This window comes from Triturus cristatus, unplaced genomic scaffold (assembly GCF_964204655.1).
Source record: "Triturus cristatus unplaced genomic scaffold, aTriCri1.1 SCAFFOLD_1287, whole genome shotgun sequence".
Lineage (NCBI taxonomy): Eukaryota > Metazoa > Chordata > Amphibia > Caudata > Salamandridae > Triturus > Triturus cristatus.
Window position 1 is genome coordinate 2,501 of NW_028187620.1, and position 5,000 is coordinate 7,500.

The 5,000-nt window shown below is 50.4% G+C and overlaps 22 non-coding genes across 22 annotated transcripts in view; all 22 read left to right on the plus strand.

Annotated features, from left to right (window-relative positions):
* LOC146771022 (5S ribosomal RNA) overlaps nt 1-72 on the plus strand; it is a 119-nt gene extending 47 nt beyond the window's left edge. The window contains exon 1 of the ribosomal RNA XR_014975268.1: nt 1-72. This exon is cut by the window's left edge and continues 47 nt beyond it. This is a non-coding gene — a ribosomal RNA (5S ribosomal RNA).
* Nucleotides 73-187: 115 nt separating this feature from the next.
* Nucleotides 188-306, plus strand: LOC146771023 (5S ribosomal RNA). The gene has a single exon (XR_014975269.1). It is a non-coding gene; the product is annotated as a 5S ribosomal RNA (ribosomal RNA).
* A 115-nt stretch (nt 307-421) lies between these two features.
* LOC146771024 (5S ribosomal RNA) lies at nt 422-540 on the plus strand. Its single transcript, XR_014975270.1, has one exon. It is a non-coding gene; the product is annotated as a 5S ribosomal RNA (ribosomal RNA).
* A 115-nt stretch (nt 541-655) lies between these two features.
* On the plus strand, nt 656-774 carry LOC146771025 (5S ribosomal RNA). Its single transcript, XR_014975271.1, has one exon. It is a non-coding gene; the product is annotated as a 5S ribosomal RNA (ribosomal RNA).
* Nucleotides 775-889: 115 nt separating this feature from the next.
* Nucleotides 890-1,008, plus strand: LOC146771026 (5S ribosomal RNA). The gene has a single exon (XR_014975272.1). It is a non-coding gene; the product is annotated as a 5S ribosomal RNA (ribosomal RNA).
* A 115-nt stretch (nt 1,009-1,123) lies between these two features.
* LOC146771027 (5S ribosomal RNA) lies at nt 1,124-1,242 on the plus strand. The gene has a single exon (XR_014975273.1). It is a non-coding gene; the product is annotated as a 5S ribosomal RNA (ribosomal RNA).
* Nucleotides 1,243-1,357: 115 nt separating this feature from the next.
* On the plus strand, nt 1,358-1,476 carry LOC146771028 (5S ribosomal RNA). Its single transcript, XR_014975275.1, has one exon. It is a non-coding gene; the product is annotated as a 5S ribosomal RNA (ribosomal RNA).
* Nucleotides 1,477-1,591: 115 nt separating this feature from the next.
* On the plus strand, nt 1,592-1,710 carry LOC146771029 (5S ribosomal RNA). Its single transcript, XR_014975276.1, has one exon. It is a non-coding gene; the product is annotated as a 5S ribosomal RNA (ribosomal RNA).
* Nucleotides 1,711-1,825: 115 nt separating this feature from the next.
* LOC146771030 (5S ribosomal RNA) lies at nt 1,826-1,944 on the plus strand. The gene has a single exon (XR_014975277.1). It is a non-coding gene; the product is annotated as a 5S ribosomal RNA (ribosomal RNA).
* A 115-nt stretch (nt 1,945-2,059) lies between these two features.
* On the plus strand, nt 2,060-2,178 carry LOC146771031 (5S ribosomal RNA). The gene has a single exon (XR_014975278.1). It is a non-coding gene; the product is annotated as a 5S ribosomal RNA (ribosomal RNA).
* Nucleotides 2,179-2,293: 115 nt separating this feature from the next.
* On the plus strand, nt 2,294-2,412 carry LOC146771032 (5S ribosomal RNA). The gene has a single exon (XR_014975279.1). It is a non-coding gene; the product is annotated as a 5S ribosomal RNA (ribosomal RNA).
* A 115-nt stretch (nt 2,413-2,527) lies between these two features.
* LOC146771033 (5S ribosomal RNA) lies at nt 2,528-2,646 on the plus strand. Its single transcript, XR_014975280.1, has one exon. It is a non-coding gene; the product is annotated as a 5S ribosomal RNA (ribosomal RNA).
* Nucleotides 2,647-2,761: 115 nt separating this feature from the next.
* On the plus strand, nt 2,762-2,880 carry LOC146771034 (5S ribosomal RNA). The gene has a single exon (XR_014975281.1). It is a non-coding gene; the product is annotated as a 5S ribosomal RNA (ribosomal RNA).
* A 115-nt stretch (nt 2,881-2,995) lies between these two features.
* Nucleotides 2,996-3,114, plus strand: LOC146771035 (5S ribosomal RNA). The gene has a single exon (XR_014975282.1). It is a non-coding gene; the product is annotated as a 5S ribosomal RNA (ribosomal RNA).
* A 115-nt stretch (nt 3,115-3,229) lies between these two features.
* On the plus strand, nt 3,230-3,348 carry LOC146771036 (5S ribosomal RNA). Its single transcript, XR_014975283.1, has one exon. It is a non-coding gene; the product is annotated as a 5S ribosomal RNA (ribosomal RNA).
* A 115-nt stretch (nt 3,349-3,463) lies between these two features.
* On the plus strand, nt 3,464-3,580 carry LOC146771037 (5S ribosomal RNA). Its single transcript, XR_014975266.1, has one exon. It is a non-coding gene; the product is annotated as a 5S ribosomal RNA (ribosomal RNA).
* A 115-nt stretch (nt 3,581-3,695) lies between these two features.
* On the plus strand, nt 3,696-3,814 carry LOC146771038 (5S ribosomal RNA). Its single transcript, XR_014975284.1, has one exon. It is a non-coding gene; the product is annotated as a 5S ribosomal RNA (ribosomal RNA).
* A 115-nt stretch (nt 3,815-3,929) lies between these two features.
* On the plus strand, nt 3,930-4,048 carry LOC146771039 (5S ribosomal RNA). The gene has a single exon (XR_014975286.1). It is a non-coding gene; the product is annotated as a 5S ribosomal RNA (ribosomal RNA).
* A 115-nt stretch (nt 4,049-4,163) lies between these two features.
* LOC146771040 (5S ribosomal RNA) lies at nt 4,164-4,282 on the plus strand. Its single transcript, XR_014975287.1, has one exon. It is a non-coding gene; the product is annotated as a 5S ribosomal RNA (ribosomal RNA).
* Nucleotides 4,283-4,397: 115 nt separating this feature from the next.
* Nucleotides 4,398-4,516, plus strand: LOC146771041 (5S ribosomal RNA). Its single transcript, XR_014975288.1, has one exon. It is a non-coding gene; the product is annotated as a 5S ribosomal RNA (ribosomal RNA).
* A 115-nt stretch (nt 4,517-4,631) lies between these two features.
* On the plus strand, nt 4,632-4,750 carry LOC146771042 (5S ribosomal RNA). The gene has a single exon (XR_014975289.1). It is a non-coding gene; the product is annotated as a 5S ribosomal RNA (ribosomal RNA).
* A 115-nt stretch (nt 4,751-4,865) lies between these two features.
* LOC146771043 (5S ribosomal RNA) lies at nt 4,866-4,984 on the plus strand. The gene has a single exon (XR_014975290.1). It is a non-coding gene; the product is annotated as a 5S ribosomal RNA (ribosomal RNA).
* The last annotated feature ends 16 nt before the right edge of the window (nt 4,985-5,000 follow it).

The following is a 5,000-nucleotide window of genomic DNA, read 5'->3' on the forward strand; positions in this document are numbered from 1 at the left end:
GAAGTTAAGCAGGGTCGGGCCTGGTTAGTACCTGGATGGGAGACCGCCTGGGAATACCAGGTGCTGTAGGCTTTTTGGTATTTTTTTTCTTTCGCTTTAGGTGAATGAGGGTGGTTTGTCTCGTTTCCTAGGCTAGCCCTGAAGACGAATGAGTAAAGCCAAGAGCTCCAAAGTCAGAAGTGCTAGGGCCTACGGCCATACCACCCTGAAAGCACCTGATCTCGTCTGATCTCAGAAGTTAAGCAGGGTCGGGCCTGGTTAGTACCTGGATGGGAGACCGCCTGGGAATACCAGGTGCTGTAGGCTTTTTGGTATTTTTTTTCTTTCGCTTTAGGTGAATGAGGGTGGTTTGTCTCGTTTCCTAGGCTAGCCCTGAAGACGAATGAGTAAAGCCAAGAGCTCCAAAGTCAGAAGTGCTAGGGCCTACGGCCATACCACCCTGAAAGCACCTGATCTCGTCTGATCTCAGAAGTTAAGCAGGGTCGGGCCTGGTTAGTACCTGGATGGGAGACCGCCTGGGAATACCAGGTGCTGTAGGCTTTTTGGTATTTTTTTTCTTTCGCTTTAGGTGAATGAGGGTGGTTTGTCTCGTTTCCTAGGCTAGCCCTGAAGACGAATGAGTAAAGCCAAGAGCTCCAAAGTCAGAAGTGCTAGGGCCTACGGCCATACCACCCTGAAAGCACCTGATCTCGTCTGATCTCAGAAGTTAAGCAGGGTCGGGCCTGGTTAGTACCTGGATGGGAGACCGCCTGGGAATACCAGGTGCTGTAGGCTTTTTGGTATTTTTTTTCTTTCGCTTTAGGTGAATGAGGGTGGTTTGTCTCGTTTCCTAGGCTAGCCCTGAAGACGAATGAGTAAAGCCAAGAGCTCCAAAGTCAGAAGTGCTAGGGCCTACGGCCATACCACCCTGAAAGCACCTGATCTCGTCTGATCTCAGAAGTTAAGCAGGGTCGGGCCTGGTTAGTACCTGGATGGGAGACCGCCTGGGAATACCAGGTGCTGTAGGCTTTTTGGTATTTTTTTTCTTTCGCTTTAGGTGAATGAGGGTGGTTTGTCTCGTTTCCTAGGCTAGCCCTGAAGACGAATGAGTAAAGCCAAGAGCTCCAAAGTCAGAAGTGCTAGGGCCTACGGCCATACCACCCTGAAAGCACCTGATCTCGTCTGATCTCAGAAGTTAAGCAGGGTCGGGCCTGGTTAGTACCTGGATGGGAGACCGCCTGGGAATACCAGGTGCTGTAGGCTTTTTGGTATTTTTTTTCTTTCGCTTTAGGTGAATGAGGGTGGTTTGTCTCGTTTCCTAGGCTAGCCCTGAAGACGAATGAGTAAAGCCAAGAGCTCCAAAGTCAGAAGTGCTAGGGCCTACGGCCATACCACCCTGAAAGCACCTGATCTCGTCTGATCTCAGAAGTTAAGCAGGGTCGGGCCTGGTTAGTACCTGGATGGGAGACCGCCTGGGAATACCAGGTGCTGTAGGCTTTTTGGTATTTTTTTTCTTTCGCTTTAGGTGAATGAGGGTGGTTTGTCTCGTTTCCTAGGCTAGCCCTGAAGACGAATGAGTAAAGCCAAGAGCTCCAAAGTCAGAAGTGCTAGGGCCTACGGCCATACCACCCTGAAAGCACCTGATCTCGTCTGATCTCAGAAGTTAAGCAGGGTCGGGCCTGGTTAGTACCTGGATGGGAGACCGCCTGGGAATACCAGGTGCTGTAGGCTTTTTGGTATTTTTTTTCTTTCGCTTTAGGTGAATGAGGGTGGTTTGTCTCGTTTCCTAGGCTAGCCCTGAAGACGAATGAGTAAAGCCAAGAGCTCCAAAGTCAGAAGTGCTAGGGCCTACGGCCATACCACCCTGAAAGCACCTGATCTCGTCTGATCTCAGAAGTTAAGCAGGGTCGGGCCTGGTTAGTACCTGGATGGGAGACCGCCTGGGAATACCAGGTGCTGTAGGCTTTTTGGTATTTTTTTTCTTTCGCTTTAGGTGAATGAGGGTGGTTTGTCTCGTTTCCTAGGCTAGCCCTGAAGACGAATGAGTAAAGCCAAGAGCTCCAAAGTCAGAAGTGCTAGGGCCTACGGCCATACCACCCTGAAAGCACCTGATCTCGTCTGATCTCAGAAGTTAAGCAGGGTCGGGCCTGGTTAGTACCTGGATGGGAGACCGCCTGGGAATACCAGGTGCTGTAGGCTTTTTGGTATTTTTTTTCTTTCGCTTTAGGTGAATGAGGGTGGTTTGTCTCGTTTCCTAGGCTAGCCCTGAAGACGAATGAGTAAAGCCAAGAGCTCCAAAGTCAGAAGTGCTAGGGCCTACGGCCATACCACCCTGAAAGCACCTGATCTCGTCTGATCTCAGAAGTTAAGCAGGGTCGGGCCTGGTTAGTACCTGGATGGGAGACCGCCTGGGAATACCAGGTGCTGTAGGCTTTTTGGTATTTTTTTTCTTTCGCTTTAGGTGAATGAGGGTGGTTTGTCTCGTTTCCTAGGCTAGCCCTGAAGACGAATGAGTAAAGCCAAGAGCTCCAAAGTCAGAAGTGCTAGGGCCTACGGCCATACCACCCTGAAAGCACCTGATCTCGTCTGATCTCAGAAGTTAAGCAGGGTCGGGCCTGGTTAGTACCTGGATGGGAGACCGCCTGGGAATACCAGGTGCTGTAGGCTTTTTGGTATTTTTTTTCTTTCGCTTTAGGTGAATGAGGGTGGTTTGTCTCGTTTCCTAGGCTAGCCCTGAAGACGAATGAGTAAAGCCAAGAGCTCCAAAGTCAGAAGTGCTAGGGCCTACGGCCATACCACCCTGAAAGCACCTGATCTCGTCTGATCTCAGAAGTTAAGCAGGGTCGGGCCTGGTTAGTACCTGGATGGGAGACCGCCTGGGAATACCAGGTGCTGTAGGCTTTTTGGTATTTTTTTTCTTTCGCTTTAGGTGAATGAGGGTGGTTTGTCTCGTTTCCTAGGCTAGCCCTGAAGACGAATGAGTAAAGCCAAGAGCTCCAAAGTCAGAAGTGCTAGGGCCTACGGCCATACCACCCTGAAAGCACCTGATCTCGTCTGATCTCAGAAGTTAAGCAGGGTCGGGCCTGGTTAGTACCTGGATGGGAGACCGCCTGGGAATACCAGGTGCTGTAGGCTTTTTGGTATTTTTTTTCTTTCGCTTTAGGTGAATGAGGGTGGTTTGTCTCGTTTCCTAGGCTAGCCCTGAAGACGAATGAGTAAAGCCAAGAGCTCCAAAGTCAGAAGTGCTAGGGCCTACGGCCATACCACCCTGAAAGCACCTGATCTCGTCTGATCTCAGAAGTTAAGCAGGGTCGGGCCTGGTTAGTACCTGGATGGGAGACCGCCTGGGAATACCAGGTGCTGTAGGCTTTTTGGTATTTTTTTTCTTTCGCTTTAGGTGAATGAGGGTGGTTTGTCTCGTTTCCTAGGCTAGCCCTGAAGACGAATGAGTAAAGCCAAGAGCTCCAAAGTCAGAAGTGCTAGGGCCTACGGCCATACCACCCTGAAAGCACCTGCTCGTCTGATCTCAGAAGTTAAGCAGGGTCGGGCCTGGTTAGTACCTGGATGGGAGACCGCCTGGGAATACCAGGTGCTGTAGGCTTTTTGGTATTTTTTTTCTTTCGCTTTAGGTGAATGAGGGTGGTTTGTCTCGTTTCCTAGGCTAGCCCTGAAGACGAATGAGTAAAGCCAAGAGCTCCAAAGTCAGAAGTGCTAGGGCCTACGGCCATACCACCCTGAAAGCACCTGATCTCGTCTGATCTCAGAAGTTAAGCAGGGTCGGGCCTGGTTAGTACCTGGATGGGAGACCGCCTGGGAATACCAGGTGCTGTAGGCTTTTTGGTATTTTTTTTCTTTCGCTTTAGGTGAATGAGGGTGGTTTGTCTCGTTTCCTAGGCTAGCCCTGAAGACGAATGAGTAAAGCCAAGAGCTCCAAAGTCAGAAGTGCTAGGGCCTACGGCCATACCACCCTGAAAGCACCTGATCTCGTCTGATCTCAGAAGTTAAGCAGGGTCGGGCCTGGTTAGTACCTGGATGGGAGACCGCCTGGGAATACCAGGTGCTGTAGGCTTTTTGGTATTTTTTTTCTTTCGCTTTAGGTGAATGAGGGTGGTTTGTCTCGTTTCCTAGGCTAGCCCTGAAGACGAATGAGTAAAGCCAAGAGCTCCAAAGTCAGAAGTGCTAGGGCCTACGGCCATACCACCCTGAAAGCACCTGATCTCGTCTGATCTCAGAAGTTAAGCAGGGTCGGGCCTGGTTAGTACCTGGATGGGAGACCGCCTGGGAATACCAGGTGCTGTAGGCTTTTTGGTATTTTTTTTCTTTCGCTTTAGGTGAATGAGGGTGGTTTGTCTCGTTTCCTAGGCTAGCCCTGAAGACGAATGAGTAAAGCCAAGAGCTCCAAAGTCAGAAGTGCTAGGGCCTACGGCCATACCACCCTGAAAGCACCTGATCTCGTCTGATCTCAGAAGTTAAGCAGGGTCGGGCCTGGTTAGTACCTGGATGGGAGACCGCCTGGGAATACCAGGTGCTGTAGGCTTTTTGGTATTTTTTTTCTTTCGCTTTAGGTGAATGAGGGTGGTTTGTCTCGTTTCCTAGGCTAGCCCTGAAGACGAATGAGTAAAGCCAAGAGCTCCAAAGTCAGAAGTGCTAGGGCCTACGGCCATACCACCCTGAAAGCACCTGATCTCGTCTGATCTCAGAAGTTAAGCAGGGTCGGGCCTGGTTAGTACCTGGATGGGAGACCGCCTGGGAATACCAGGTGCTGTAGGCTTTTTGGTATTTTTTTTCTTTCGCTTTAGGTGAATGAGGGTGGTTTGTCTCGTTTCCTAGGCTAGCCCTGAAGACGAATGAGTAAAGCCAAGAGCTCCAAAGTCAGAAGTGCTAGGGCCTACGGCCATACCACCCTGAAAGCACCTGATCTCGTCTGATCTCAGAAGTTAAGCAGGGTCGGGCCTGGTTAGTACCTGGATGGGAGACCGCCTGGGAATACCAGGTGCTGTAGGCTTTTTGGTATTTTTTTT